The sequence below is a fragment of the Psammomys obesus genome, unplaced genomic scaffold, assembly GCF_907164565.1.
Source record: "Psammomys obesus unplaced genomic scaffold, mPsaObe1.curated_primary_1811, whole genome shotgun sequence".
Classification (NCBI taxonomy): domain Eukaryota; kingdom Metazoa; phylum Chordata; class Mammalia; order Rodentia; family Muridae; genus Psammomys; species Psammomys obesus.
The window spans coordinates 3,833,250-3,848,774 of NW_026591450.1; the positions used below are offsets into that span (position 1 = coordinate 3,833,250).

General features: G+C 41.6%; 1 protein-coding gene and 1 long non-coding RNA gene across 4 annotated transcripts in view; one reads left to right on the top strand and one right to left on the bottom strand.

Annotated features, from left to right (window-relative positions):
- The window catches only part of Dlgap1 (DLG associated protein 1), a 501,333-nt gene that overhangs the window by 57,925 nt on the left and 427,883 nt on the right, over positions 1-15,525 (top strand). The gene's annotated exons all lie outside the window — the stretch shown is intronic.
- Positions 9,971-13,443, bottom strand: LOC129679207 (uncharacterized). The gene is made up of 3 exons (XR_008720528.1): positions 13,387-13,443; positions 10,341-10,466; positions 9,971-10,050 (listed from the first exon to the last, which is right to left on the bottom strand). It is a non-coding gene; the product is annotated as an uncharacterized LOC129679207 (long non-coding RNA).

The following is a 15,525-nucleotide window of genomic DNA, read 5'->3' on the forward strand; positions in this document are numbered from 1 at the left end:
TGTGTGTGTGTGTGTGTGTGTGTGTGTGTGTGTGTGTGTGTGTGTGTAGGTGTGGTAACCTTGGGTGTCCTTCTCAATGATGTCATCTACCTTCTTTGAAACAAAGTCTCTCATTGGCCTGAAGCACACCAATTAGGTTAGACTAGCTGGCCACCAGGCCCTAGAGCTCCTCTTCTCTCTGCCTCTCTAGGGCTGGGGTAGCAAGCGCAAGCCATCCCATGAGATGTTTTTATGTATATTCTCTGAGGATCAAACTCAGGTCCTCATGCTTGCAAGGCAAGCAGTTTACTGACGGAACTGCCTCCCTATCCCTGAAGCCCTGCTAATGTATGTCCCTGGAAAAGGATCTTGTTTGTTAGAAATTATGTGTCTTGTTTTCTTTCTTGTTATTATGATAAAATACTTTGACAGAACAACATGGGGAAGAAAGGTTTATTTAGTTTGTAGTTCTGGGTTGCCATCCATAGCTATAGGGAAAGCAAGGCAGCTAGAACTTGAAGCAGGTAGTCAAATTCACAGTCAAAAGCAGAGAGATAGAGAGAGGGAGAGAGATCATCAAATTCCTCCCTTCAGAGCTCAGGGATTCCCACAGAAGAAGAGGTCAAAAGAGTGGGGAGACCAGTTGGAGGACACAGGAGAACGAGGACATCGAAAACAACTGAGCAAAGTTCACATAAACTTCCAGGGACTGAAACAGAAATCACAGACTTTAAAAGGGTACGCACCGGGTCTGTTATGTTATACTACAGCTTTAAGTTAATGCTTTTATGGGAACCCTGAATGTGAACATATGGGTCCCTGATTCTTGCTCCTTCTCTTGGGGCGCTTATATTTCTCTGTTGGCCTGGCTTGTCCAACTTTGATATGATGGGGTTTGTTTTATCTTAGTATTTTATCTTGCTATGTTTTGTTGTTATCTCTTAGCATCCTGTTCTTTTCTAATGAGAGACAGAAAGGGAGTGGATGGGAAAGGAGGTATGGAGGAACTGGGAGGAGTAGAGGGAGGGGAAACTATAATCAGCTTGTATTGTATGAGAAAAGAATCTATGTTTAATAAGAGGGGGGAAAGAATATGGGAAAAAAAGAACACAGAGAATGCATGAGTGCTTGCTACAGTTCAGCTAGCATTCTCTATTTTCATATCTTTCAGGGCCCAAACCCAGGGAATGATGTCACCCACAGTAGGCAAGCCTTTCCGCCTCAATGAACAGAATCAAGCACTACTTCCCATAGACTTCAGAACACCTTTACTGAGACTCTCTTCCAGTTGATTTTACATTGTGTCAAGTTTGCAACTAATAGTAACTATCGCACTACATACACCCAGAGTAACACCTGGCTTCTCCCTGACTCAGAAAACTGTCTGATGTTGAAAACCCCAGAACACTCCCAAACACTCACACTGTCTGAATGTAGTCCAAGTCCCGGCTAGATTCCACAGCAGGTTTCACCATCTCTGCTCTCTATACTTGGCCTGTTTGAATTCCCGCTAGGTGAAGTGGTCCTCCCTGTGACTCAGAGCTCTCAAGTACCAAATGCTTTCTGCACCAGGGCCTAAGGATTATCTAATAGTTCAAATTTGCATAGGACTTTGTACCTGCACAGTCCTAAGTGGGTTGCTTTACCCAGATCATTGTTAAGATTTAGGAAGCTCATCTGGAGAGATGGCTCAGTGGTTAAGAGCACTAACTGCTCTTCCAGAGGACCTGTGTTCAATTCCCAGCACCCACATGGCAGCCTGCAACTGTCTGTAACTCCAATAACTGACACTCTCACAGACATGCATGCACACAAAACACCAATATACATAAAGTAAAAATAAAAGATTTAGGAAGCTCAATATGACTTGGAATGATTTCACACATTGCTCTTCTCTGCACTGAATATTTCAAACTCCCTTTTTCTTTGTCCTTGCCTCCCTCATTATCTGTGTATGTCTTACAAACACATACACAGAGAGAAAGAGAGAGGTGGGGAAAGAGAGCAATACTTAGCTCTTATTCAATCCATCCCTTTAATACACTTACATTAATTGTGCTTTTTGATGTCAGACTACTAAAAGGAATTAAAATATGACCCTTTCACCATGACTGCTGTGTGGCATGGGGTGGCTCTAATCTCTTTATTCATTAATGCAATTAACTCTTGCTGGAAGTCTCCTGTGCAAAATGTGAGTTGACCCATGTTCAGGAGACAAGCATGAGCCAATGAGCCATGTAACCAACAGTATTGGGTTCTATAGAGGAGAGAAGCAATGGGATTACTGCAGAGGATGAAGACCAGACATGGGGCACTAATGCTTTGTTTTCTAAAAGGCAGGTTCTTGTTCTTTAGGGTTTTCTTCTGGATTTTTCACTACTTCATTGCCATCATTCCTATAACTTATGGACATACATTTGACTTTCTAAGTAAAGATTTTAGTGTGTCTTTGTTACATCTGCCAATCTTATGCCACATTCAATTGAATGGACCAATTATAATGAGCTCTTTTCCTTTACACATAAAAGTTTTTAATAAAATAAAATATATAGTGTGTCTCTAAGGAGACCATTAAAAATGACATATTTCTGGGAAATGTACCGAGCTGCCAAAGAAAAGCTATAAGTCCTGTGCTGTACTCCTTTTGAAGACACGCTGGAGGCATGAGGGTTGTGTGTAGGATGGTGAGAGAGCAGGAGATACTTCAACTAAGGACCATGCGTGGGGATAACCTAGAACCCCTGCTCAGATGTAGCCCATGGCAGCTCAGTATCCAAGTGGGGTCCCTAGGAATGGGAACAGGGGCTGGCTCTTTGATCACCTATCCCTGAGGGGGCAGTAGGTGCTTCTCAGAAAGCAAAGCACTGGAAATTCAGTAGGCATGCAGAGAGAGGAGCAGAGGGACAGAGACAGAAAGACAGACAGAGAGACGCAAGTTCTCAAGCACAAAGTAACCCAAGAGCTGCTGTGGGGTTGTTGTGACTGACAATTATCTCCATTGTGAGACTAAGAACAAAAGATTCTGATTAAAATAACAACTCTCTTCCCTTAATCAGCATGTGTCCTGCAGCGCAGGATAAACGTCAGTCAAGTTAAACTCAGCTGAACAATGCATAGCTCTAACAGTGCACAGCTCCGTACTTGGCTGGACAGTCTCAGAGAAGAAACACTGGAGTTCTCTCGCATCCTTACATCCCAGACGATGAAATAGCATCCCCTGCCTGTGGTAGTTTTCCAGCAAAATGAGGCTGTACCTACAGTTTGTTCAGTGAAGTCTTTACCCCTGGTTATTCTGCCTTTCAACAACAGTGTCCTTAAACTGCATGGGCTCCCAGTTCATTTTCCCTCCGTAAGTGTGGTCAAGCAAGGATCTGTGCATTCAAATCATTAAGTCCTGACTATACTGTGCATTTCCTACTATAGCTGGTTTGGGTGTCTTCCACCTTTTTTTTTCCCTCATTTTGTTGTGTTTTTGTAAGAAGAAAGAGAAAATATCTTCACTTGCTCCTTAGTTATTCCTTTTTGTGCAATAAAGGAGGGTAAGCCCTGCCTCGTGGAACCAGCAATCATTATTAAAGTGTTTAGACATTTTTTTCTATTACTCACATTTTTCTATTAATTGGTTTTAAAACAAATTTAAAAAAAAAATCCTATCTGAAGAAACGACTGTCATCATTTTAATTCTTTTTTAACATAATGGCACTTAGAAGGCTGTTTAATGTCAAGTAACCGCCCTGTAAAATCAACAACAGGAAAATTTCCATCAGTAAATTTTGGTCACTCTCAAGGGAAAAGGTTCCAGTCATTTTGTTGTCAAGAAAACTAATGATGCTAAAGCTCTGACCTTCAAAAGGTTAGATTAATGGAAAACACAGGAAAAAACATTCTCAGCAGGAAAACATAATCTTTTAAGAGTGATTGAAAATTTTAATCTTATGACTTGTGCCATACATGTCAGGAATGAATTTATTCAGATATCCAGTGAACACTTTCTATTTCTTTCTTTATTTATTCCAGTTTATTCACTGTGTATCCCAGCTGTAGCCCCCTCCCTCATCCCCTCCCAATTTCACCCTCCCTCCATCTTCTCCTCCCATGCCCCCCCCCCAGTCCACTGAGAGGGTAGGTTCTCCTCCCCTTCCATCTGACTCTAGCCTATCAGGTCTCATCACGACTGGCTTCATTGTCTTCCTCTGTGGCCTGGTAAGGCTACTGCCCCCTCAGGGATAGACAGCCCCTGTTCCCATTCCTAGGGACCCCACTTGGATACTGAGCTGCCATGGGCTACATCTGAGCAGGGGTTCTAGGTTATCCCCACGCATGGTCCTTAGTTGAAGTATCAGACTCGGAAAATAACTCTGGGCCCAGTTTTTTTGGTTCTGTTGCTCTCCTTGTGGAGCTCCTGTCCCTTCTAAGTCTTTATGTCTCCTACTTTCATAACATTCCCTGAACTCTGCTCAAAGTTTGACTGTGAGTCTTAGCATCTGCTTTAATATACTGCTGGGTGGAGTCTTTCAGAGGCCCTCTGTGGTAGGCTCCTGTCCTGTTTCCTGTTTTCTCCCTCTTCCAATGCCTACCCCATTTGCCTTTCTGAATGAGGATTGATCATCTTCTCTAGGGTCCTCCTTCTTGCTTAGCTTCTTTAGGTGTACAGATTTTAGTATGTTTATCCTATATCATATGTCTAATATCCAGTTATAAGTGAGTATATACCATGTGTGTCTTCTGCTTCTGGGATACCTCCCTCAGGATGATCTTTTCTAATTCCCACCATTTGCGTGAAAATTTCATGATTTCCTTGTTTTTAATTGCTGAGTAGTAGTCCATTGTGTACCACAATTTCTGTATCCACTCCTCAGTTGAGGGACATCTTGGGTGTGTCCATCTCCTGGCTATTACGAATAAAGCTGCTACGAACATGGTTGACCAAATATCCTTGTTGTTTAAATATATGTCTAGGAGTGGTTAAAAAAAAAAACAGAATTGCTAAAACAATTCTGTACAGCAACAGATCATCTGGAGGCATCTCCATCCCTGATCTCAAGCTGTACTACAGAACAATAGTAATAAAAACTACATGGTACTGGCATAGAAACAGACTGGTGGATCAATGGAATTGAATAGAAAACCCAGAAATAAACCCACACAACTATGGATACTTGATTTTTGACAAAAAAGCCAAAACAATACAATGGAAAAAAGATAGCATCTTCAACAAATGGTGTTGGTCTAAATGGATGTCTACATGAAAAAATGCAAATAGATCTATATTTATATTTACCACCCTGCACAAAACTAAAGTCCTAGTGGATCAAAGACCTCAACGTGAAACTAGACACACTAAACCTGTTAAAAGAAAAAGTGGGGAAGAGCCTTGACCTCATTGGAACAGGAGACAACTTCCTGAACAGAACACCAACAGCACAGGCTCTAAGAGCAACAATCAATAAATGGAACCTCATGAAACTGAAAAGCTTCTGTAAAGCAAAGGACGCTGTCATCAGAACAAAACAACAGCCTACAGACTGGGAAAGGATCTTCCCCAACCCTATATCTGACAAAGGGCTAGTATCCAGAATATATAAAAAAGTTAAAAAGCAACAAATCAAGTAATCCAATTAAAAAATGGGGTACGGAGCTAAGCAGAGAATTCTCTGTAGAGGAATATAGAATGGCAGAGAAACACTTAAAGAGATGCTCAATGTCCTTAGTCATCAGAGAAATGCAAATCAAATGACCCTGAGATTTAACCTTACACCCATCAGAGTGGCTAAGATGAATAACTCAAGTGACAACACATGCTGGAGAGGATGTGAAGAAAGGGGAACTCTTGTCCATTGCTGGTGGGAATGTAAACTTTTACAGCCACTTTGGAAATCAATCTGGCACTTTCTCAGACAATTAGGAATAGTGCTACCTCAAGACCAGCTATACCAGTGAACATTTTCTGAGGGCTGACTGTGTGAAGATTGAAACTGTCATTGTGCCTCAGTGAAAACAGGCACGTACAGAACAAGGCAGTAAGACAAGTATGGTAGTATGCACGCTCTCACCTGCCATTTTCAGAAAAACTGTGTATTGATGTTGGGTATCTAGGACACTGATTGATCTTGGTGACTATAGTTCAATTGTCATGTAGCACTTTAAAGAAAATGCTTTCTGAAATTCCTTCAGATTTAGTTTAATATCAGTGGTTACGTCATGTCTCCACCGTACATCTTAATCATTTTATAACTTTTGGCAATTTATTTGGCTTCCAGAATCGAGACTTAACATTAAAATATCTTCCAGAAGGTCAGGCTAAAATTTTAGAGGCCTGATAACCCTGAGAACCGGTAACGGATTCATTCCTGAGATAAAAGATTGTCCCTTCCTCGCTTCTTTCTGCATAGAGCAGACAGCCATTTGCGTCAGGATGTCAGTCAGGAAACCTTGGGGCTCTAAGGAGCCTTGACCGCATTCCTGCAGGAAGTACTAGAGAGACAGAAAGCCTGAAAATGTGGCATCCATCCAGTAATCTGGCAAAAAGAAATTGTGATCACTGCCCAGAGGTGAATGTGTGTTTTGCCTCTGGTACTCCATCTGTATCTGCCAGCTCCTAGGACAAAGAGTTTATTGTACGTGAAGTACTTGCACATCAACCTCACTCATACTTCTTAAAAAAATATTTAAACATTTTCAGCCATCAGTTATGGGTAAATATTTCTCCTACTTGCTTTTTTTCAATTTAATCCATTCCTGTAAGTTAGATTATCAGTCCACAAGGGTCATCCTGAGCCTTGCCCTTCTCTATGTGAACTGGTTGCAAACACTAACCTTGTTTTCCTCCTTTGGCCTGTGTTTGAACTCTAAGAACCTTCCTTGGCTGGTTGACTGTGGTGTTCGATTTGTAAGCTAAGAAAGTCTGTGTGCCATCAGTGATCATAGTTTTGTTGGCTTTCTTCACTGAGGATTTTCAAAGTGAAGTGATGGCTGATGTCGACAGGCCTTATAATAAAATAGTCAAAGACAAAGACAGTCTTTCCTATTTTCTACTGTCCAGCTCATGCTGAAAAACATTCTTCCTAGGAAATTACTAGAATTTCTATCTACTTAGTTCATTGTCTAAAGAACCTCCGTGGCCAGGTGTGGTGGTGCACACCTTTAATCCCAGCACTTGGGAGGCAGAGGCAGGTGAATTTGTGGCTAGCCTGGTCTACATGGTGAGTATCAGGACAGCCAAAGCCATGTACTAACACCATGACTGACAAAACCAAAAACTAAGATAAAGGACCTCTTTGCTTCTGCTTTTAAAAGAAATTTTGAAATATCTCCACATTGAACCATATTTGTGGGGAGTTTTAAGCATCTTCCATCTCTTCGGTCCAGTCCCCCTGTTATCCTCAGAGAGCATCACACTCAAGTCTGACTTCTCTAACCTGAAAGCGTGAAGTTGAGGCCTGAAAAGGAAGTCACTTCATGTCGGAAAAGTACTGCATTTTGGTGACAACAGGATGTTTTCATATTCTACATCTCTTCTAAACAAAATGAACACTCGCTTTAAAAATTACTTTATTATTATTTGTTTGTCTATGTGTGTGTCTCCAGTGTGTGTGTGTGTGTGTGTGTGTGTGTGTGTGTGTGTGTGTGTGTGTATTCCACTGACTGCATGCAAAGGTCAAAGGACAACCTGGGCAGGCAGTTCTCTCCTTCTGCCTCGTTGAAATGCACTCTCTGTTTTTGCTCCTGCCATGCTGCATTCTCCAGGATAGCTGTCCAGCAAGCAGACACCACGACATCTGCCTTTACACAAGGACCCTACAAACAGAACTCCAGTCATAAGATTTACCTGTGAGCACTCTGACCTGCTGAGCCATCTCCCTAGCCCTAATGTAGGAACTCTTGATTCCATTTTCCTCTTGTGTAAACACCACTGTCTTTGATATGTAGGTAGCTTTTAAATTTTACCTTAAATCTGCTTTCCATCAGAAATAGTGGATTTCCCAAACACTGGCCTTCGTTCATTATTTGAATTTGGTCATAGATAAAAAAAAAACCTTCTGATAACGAACGCATAGTGAAATGACAGCACAGGTAATCCCAGCACAGGCTAGGATAACAGATGTTTTCCAGTAAGTCCAACTGACCTCCTCTTCCTCAGCCTGTCTTCATCTCTAATGTGTGTCCATCAACATGTGATATTTTTCCAGAAGAGGAAAACAGTTACAGGGAGCTAGGACACCTGTCTTCAGTGACCACTCTTAACAGGGGATATAGATTTCGAACTTAAAGACTCTTACTCCAGCGCCCATGTTTGGACTCCACCACCACTAGCTCTGTGACCATCTGCAATCTGCACATAATAATACAACCTCTCGCACAGGGCTTTTGAGTTAAACCAGTTCATTTTTACCTAGAATTCTGAGCAGTAGCAGCAGCTATAAAAAACGATAATGGTGGTGGCGGCGACAATAAAAAGTGACTGTGATTGATAATACGATTAAGCCAGAAAGTGATCAGGAAAAGATACATGGAGAAGAATGTTTCACCGCTCTCAACAATAATACTTCGATAAAATCATAGCCAAGGTTTTGTGCCACTAAACTGTGAAGCTCCTTAGAATTTTGGAAAGGATGCGTGCAAGTCGAGGCTTGAGTCTTCCTTGCACGTGGCTGAAGATGGAGACGACTGTTGCGTCACCATTTGTTACTTGTTATTCTCTCCCACTGTACTGGCGGGGGGGGGGGATAGGCAGAGCATACATACATCCTCAGTCTTGACAACGAGTCTTCAGGAACCAGGAGGTGATTACAGCCGGAATACACATCTGTGGACACATTCTCTATACTCTGTGGGAGGGAATGCTGAAGAACTGCAGGGCCTGTGACAGGCACCTCGAGAACGGGGATTTGGAACCCACCAACTCGAAAGTCTCCCCGTAACAGGGAACAAACGAACGTGTGAGAAAAAGCAAAATGACAGTTCTCAAAGAAGGAAGCTGCCATTGCCTCCTCCTCTCCTCGCTTAGAGCCCTTCAGACAGCCAGAGCCATCCTTTGTGGCCAGTTAGGATGTCAAGACAAACTTGTCGCACGCACGAGGATTTCAAGGCAGCATCAGTATTCTACATTGGGGGCCAGTAAGCACGAGAAGAGCGGGACATTTCTAGGGGCAGTGATGGCCTCAGATGCGCTAATGGCGACGTCATCTTCCTGCTATGACACAGACTGGATGGCATGCCTTTCTTGGCTCTCTGAGGGTTGCTGCTGCATCCAGAGGACTGAGATTTGGCTAGCTGTGCTTAAAACTCTGAAAGGAGATCGTGAAGCATCTGAAGTAGAAAACTGGCAGTTGGCCATGAGATATTTAAGAAATTACAAATGTATCATTTTCATGTTCATGCTGTTGGCTCCTTATGAAGTGATGGCTGAGTTAATATTTTCTGGAAAAGATAAAAAAAAAAAAACCTCAGACACCGAGTGTTGTTCAGGAGTTTGGCTTTTCCATTAAGCACGTCATTTGAATGTGTGCGTATGTGTTTTATTTAACGTGTCACTCAAAAACTTCGTAATAGAACATGTTGAATATTTGCATTTAAGGTTATAAAATTGTGTATAGCAGCAAAGAGATAAATAGCTGGATTTGGATTTACCCAGTTTCCCTTATTGATGAATTTTTTAAATCACATTTGCCATGGTTAGTGGCATACACCTTTAATCCCAGCCCTTGGGAAAGAGGATCAGGTAGATCTCTATGAGTCTAAGAGCAGCCTTCTCTTCCTGGTGAGTTTCAGAGCAGCCATGGCTGCATAGCAAGGCCCTCCCTTAAGACAACTGTCACATTGCTGTTAAGTTAGTGGGGCCCCAAGGGATTTCTCAGCTGAACAGAGGTGAGAAAACACTACAGCCTCACAGCCGTTCTAGATGTGATGTGAGGCTAATTTTTGATGACTTATCCTCCCCCCCCCTTTTTTTCATTTTATGAGGTAGGATCCACTGTGTAGTCACCTTCCTCCATTCATTCCTTCTGCCTGTTGTGTCCGTAGGTGATGCACCAGCTTTAACTTAGGCTCTGTGAGGAAGCTATTAATGTTCTGAAAAACAAAAATGGTGTCGTTTGTATGTAAAGAAATGCCATGAAGAGTGATGTCGCACACTGTGATGTCTTCAGCTGCTCCCAGCCTCCGTCCACTGTTCTTTTTTGCTGCCTTTGACCCTCGGCTCTGCAAACCTAGATTATTTGTCACTGGCGATGAGTGAGAAAAAAAAAATTGTGTTTAATTTTTTTCTGATTGCCTTCACTCTAAGCTTTGTAAAAATGAGAAAACACTTCATTGCCATCATGTTTTGGAAGTGTGTTGTTACACAAAACATTCACCCTTACCACTAGCGTCCATGTAAATTCTCCACGCCTGAATTCTCCCGGGTGGATAGGCACCCTCATTTCAAAGATGGATTTGTTATGAACCTGTGCTTTACAGGAAGGGACTTCAAAAATACTGGTCAGGAGCTGCAAAAGAAATCAAGGTAAAAACACAGAATTAAACTTTTGTTTGAAAACTGACCTTGAATCAAAAGCAATAGGTGTGAATATTCTGTAATATTAGACCTATAAATTAGGATTTGCGTGAAATTCACTGGCACAGTCACCAGTTAGGAGCCCTCAAGAAGCAAATGAAGAGAGATGAAACAGGTTCATCTCTCCACAGTGCACAGCTTTCAGTTTAACCGGGGAGAAATGTGTGAGATGCCTCAATTCCCCTTCACGATCTTCCATGTAGTCGATGTGAACTTCTTAGGTAATTAGTATGAACCAACTGCTTTACTCGCCGTGTGTCACTAATAACTTCGAGATAAAATGCCTTTGCTGTGGAAGGGCCAGCCGTCTAGTTCCTCGGCACAATTAGACATGCTGTTTGCCAGGTGATGGAGATAGTCTCACAGCAATCATGCAATGCAAATATCCCCAGCTCTCAGAAGGTATCATGTAGAGGCCATGCATGAAAAGACAAAACTAAGCCTGACTCCAGAACTCACACATAGTTTTTCTGTGTTCAGTCCCGCTTAGAAAAAGGCATGTGACAAGCTGCCAAGGAATGCACTTTTTCTCATCTCTGATTTCTTACCTATACAGCTGTGAATGGATCAGGCAGCTTCTAGAGTTCTTGTTAGTGGCCGAGGTTGAATGTGTCCACTGTTGTTCTATGTATGCACAGCAGATGGTGCTATAGAGCAAGGACCAACTAGCTTAGCACCTTCCTTACAGGCCTGGTGACTTATGTAAATAAATCCTTCCATTCATGTTACTATTCCATGAATAATTACTGGAAAATTCTTTTATGGCGATTTGAACTGTAAAAACTGTTATATCATTAAAGTACGTAATTGAACATCATTTATCAATATCTCTAAATCAAACATCTAAATCATCTCATGATATTGTTACAGTTTTAAACCTGAAATCAGAAGAGTAAAAAAAATCCTTATTTAAGAACATAAACAGGATCTGTTGAGATGGCTCAGCAGTTAAGAACATGACTCTCTTCTTGCAGAAGACCCAAGTTCAGTCCCAGCATCCACGATGGTTGGCTTACAATCCGCCTAGAGCTTACAGTCCGCCTATAGGGATACCTGGAGCCGATGCCTCCATTGGCACCTGCACATATGTGTATACAAAATGAAATAAATGTGTAAAAATATGTGTACAAACAAACAGATGCAGAATCTGTATAGTATATTCAGACCTGTAATATACATAAATATGTACCACAGTGTATAATTTAAAATGTATGCCAAAGCACAAAAAATATCATTACTGCATTAAATATTTATTTTAAGCATATACAGAGGAACTTTTATAAGCCTACATGAACAAACAGCTAATCCCATACTCCTGTGGCCTGTGTTCCATTAAGAAAGCAATGATTCGGTAAAAAGAAAGAAGTTTCATATACACAGCGTGTCAGATTATAAACACAAAGGAGAAAAATAACAGAGATAAGCACGCCACTGTGGAAAAAAAAACATATAAATGAAGGTACTGTATGGTGCTATTTTTTAATTAAAATAAAGATCAATTAAGAAAAAAAAAAAACATGAGGCAGAGCCTGTGTATTAGGTTTTGTGAACAGAAAAGTTCCATAAAATATCAGATCAAGAGCAACAAAATGCTCTTAGTAGATTTGGAGAACCCAGGTGGGTGAGACCTTGATTCAGGAAGGACTACATTTGAAAATGCATTTTAAAAGTCTTCCCATTCTTTCTGCTCGGTAAATATTGAGTTCTTCCTGAACAGCAAAGGCAAAACACAGTTCCTCACAGACTGTAGGGAGTGTCAACGTTGGGTTCTGGCAAGAGACTGAATGGCACGGTGTTTCAATGACATGACTCTGCAGTCTATACCTGAATGTTTCCCCAACCCAAGTCCTTTAACTCCTTCCCTGGAGAATTCCACTCCTGTGTCAACCACCCAGAGACTTCTGTTTAGGTGCCACAGTTATTCCTATTGTATAAACTCCTTTCCTTTTTGTTTTTTAGTTGAACATTTCTAAGGAAACGTACATATGAACACACACTATATTCCTATATATTCTTGGATGAACATACGTGATCACTTGGATCTTCTGCTGGCAGGGGAGTAGCTGCCTGGTTTAGCTATCTGTTGCTCAATTTATAAATATGGGATCTTCTCCCCGTGTTGGTGTTTACCATGTGATGTTTTCAGCCAATGACTAAGCATATCAGAAGTACAAAGACAAACTCACCATCTTCAGGAGACTGTGGCCTCCAGACCTTTTGTCAGAATTCCCAGCCTGCCCTGCGTCCTGAGACCTCTCCTTGGACCTTCTTCTCCTACAGTTTGATCTACATATTCTATATGCTCTTCCTGCCTTCTCCTGCACCTTTCCCATTCATCTCTTGGATGTCTAATTCCATCTTCAGCATCTGCCTCATGGCAGCTTTGAATTAACATATCACATGAATATAGATCTGCTTTTAATATTAAAACAATCAACCTCTCCCTTGTCATTAATCTTTGATTAACACTGAATCGGCCCCTGGCAGCAGGGACCACGATGATGCAACTTTCCTACTTATGACAATGTAATTAATTCTTGTATTAAAAGGCATTTAACCAGCATGCCTGATGGCGCGAAGTGATACTTTCTTGAGTAGCATATCACTCTGTATTCACCTCAGTGCCGTTCACCAACTATTACCAATTCCCCCTCAAGGCCCACAGTAGAATTATACTCCCAATGCACCTTAAATAAATGTAACCACAGCATTTGGCTATTGAATTGATCTACTGGGACAGTGAAACATGACCCAAAGCATCTTGCCTCTGCTGAGAAGAAACGTGAGTAGGCAGTGTGCAGGCCTGGTCTCTTACCCCTGTTGTGATGAAAAGCCGCTCTGATTTAACCTACCTGCCTCTGTTCTGCTGTGACTCGGGTCCTGCTCCTCACCAGCGTCACTGATCCACGGACCATGGCTTGTGATCAAGGACAAGACTTTCTCTGATCCCTGGGACGTTTGAACTTGCTTAACCAGGATCGGTTGGTGTTTTATTTGGCACAGGCAATTCTAATCAATGTTCTGTTCTCAATGTCCATAAATCAGTACCTCAGAATAAATACTGACAGTCTGATGAAGTCATAGTTTCATCCGATTTTGAGGGCCTTACCACCTCAATATAAAACGTGAGTTTTCTTATCCACGTAAAGACTGTTTGTTTTAGAAAGCCAATCCTCAAATTAATGCTCATTTTCCTTGAATAAAACATAATTAAAATGTAATTAAAGTAGAAATGTCATAGTGGATTTGATATAGCACTTGCCAGCTGAGCCGCACTGTGACGCTATGACCCGTGGGAGACATGGTGTTGCATGAGGCCTTCGAGCACTCATGGCTATCCTTATCCTTCTCGTGTACTACTTGGGATAATTGGAGAGAGTGAAGCTGCAGAGAACTTTAAGTGTATTGAATTAATTCTCATGTTTTCCGCTATTCACGAAGGAGTGGTTGAACTTCTTGGTCCCTATTTGCTCACCATTGTGTAGTGAAGATTTATATCATGGGATGTCCACAGCTCTTTCTGGAGCTCCTCCATGACCTGAGCTTAAAACCACACGGATTAGGTATTCTTTTCAACTTTGAAGAAACATGCACTTTTTAAATATAGTTCAATGTCTTACTTTCCCATCTTGGGAGGTTTTTGATCAAAATTTTTGAGGAATAAAATCTAATTTTAAAAGAACCCTCTTTGTTAGGTATTTTAGGGTTTTCTTTGTTCTTCCTTACCAACACAGTATCCCTCTTGGAGCTTGAGAAGTTCATGCTAGTGCTGCTCAGAACAGCACCCCTCCAACTCCAGACAGTTACACAGACCTAATGGCTCAGAGGGCAAGCGAGAACCACTAGGAAGGCATGGGCAGACAGAACCCATTGACAGTGATACAGAATAATAAGGTGATGGCCACAGCTTCCTGTGGACACCATCTCCATGGTTAGCAGAGTGTTCTGTGCTTAGAAAACTAAATAATTACAAAAAGAGGAGCTAGGGCCATACCTCCATCAGCACGGTGTGTGTTCCGTGTTCTAGTCTAGTTTATGTCATGGTGGTAAAACACCATGACCAAAGGTAACTTAGAAAAGCTTCCCTGACAGCTTCAGAGGGAAAGTCCATCCTGATGGGGGACAGGGCAGCAGGCAGCCGGATCAGGAAACAAAAGTTCACATACATACACACACACACACACACACACAAACAAACACACGCATGCACATACACGGTGGGGAGGGAGGGGTAAACAAAAATGAATTCTTAGATATGTGCAATGTCCTTGCTTCAACATAGTCAAGACATCCTAAAAATACTTCGAAATATGGAATGCACATAAAAATGCAAAATCCCATGTTCACATTTTATTTTAACTTTGTGAGGTTGGACACCAGACTTGATAAAAAAAAAATATTGTAGAAATAAGGTAAATGGGAAACATAAAGTAGAACAGAAATTTTCTTAGAGGTAGTTTGACATCTAAAAATTTATTCTAACAGGTTGACTTAAGAAATGAAGTTTATTCCCTTGGAAGTGCAGCTTTGCCAAGTTACAGAGGAAGAGGATACAGGCAGACTTGATAGGCTGGGGTCCGGTGAAAGGGGAGGAGGACTCCCCCTTTTGGAGGATGAGAGGAGGGGAAAGGAGGGAGAGAGGGATGGGACCAGGATGAGATGAGGGAGGGGGCTCTGATCGGGATGTAAAGTAGATAAATTACAGGAAATGAAATTTAAATTAAATTTAAATTAAAAAAAAGAAATGACGTTTATTTGAAAAGATGAAAATAAAGTAGGTAGACTTAACCAAAATAAAAGAGAATGCAACGAATGACACATGAGGATAAATTCTGATGAGCCTGACTGAAGACAACAGATGACAGATGAATGACCTAGCTCCCTAGCGTGAGGGGAGGGGGATGCCAGGACTGCACGTCAGTCATGCATTACAGTCACTGAGTGTCCTTTGGAAAACAACGTTCTGGGAGCTCCCTGCTCTTCTCTCAGGG